Genomic DNA, 612 nt, shown 5'->3' on the forward strand with positions numbered 1-612 from the left:
GTAGAGTTGTTTTTTTTTTTTTTATCATAAATGGGTGTTGAATTTTGTCAAGGGCTTTCTCTGCATATATTGAGATAATCATATGGTTTTTATCTTTCAATTTTTTATAATGGTGTATCATATTGTTTGACTTGTGATATTGAAGAATGTATCCCTGGAATAAAGTCCGCTTGGTCATGATGTATTATCTTTTTAATATGTTGTTGGATTCTGTTTACTAGCATTTTGTTGAGGGTTTTGCATATATGTTCATCATTGATATTGGCCTGTAGTTTGTGTGTGTGTGTATGTGTGTGGCATCTTTGTCTGATTTTGGTATTAGGTTGATGGTGGCCTCATAGAATGAGTTTGAGAGTTTACCTTCCTCTGCAATTTTCTGAAAGTGTTTGAATAGGATAGGTGTTAGCTCTTCTCTAAATTTTTGGTAGGATTCACCTGTGAAGCCATCTGGTCCTGGGCTTTTCTTTGTTGGAAGATTTTTGATTACAGTTTGATTTCCATGCTTGTGATGGGTCTGTTAGGATTCTCTGTTTCTTCCTGGTTCAGTTTTGGAATGTTATACTTTTCTAAGAATTTGTCAATTTCTTGCAAGTTGTCCATTTTATTGGCATA

Source organism: Bison bison, unplaced genomic scaffold (assembly GCF_000754665.1).
Source record: "Bison bison bison isolate TAMUID 2011002044 unplaced genomic scaffold, Bison_UMD1.0 scf7180017860914, whole genome shotgun sequence".
Lineage (NCBI taxonomy): Eukaryota > Metazoa > Chordata > Mammalia > Artiodactyla > Bovidae > Bison > Bison bison.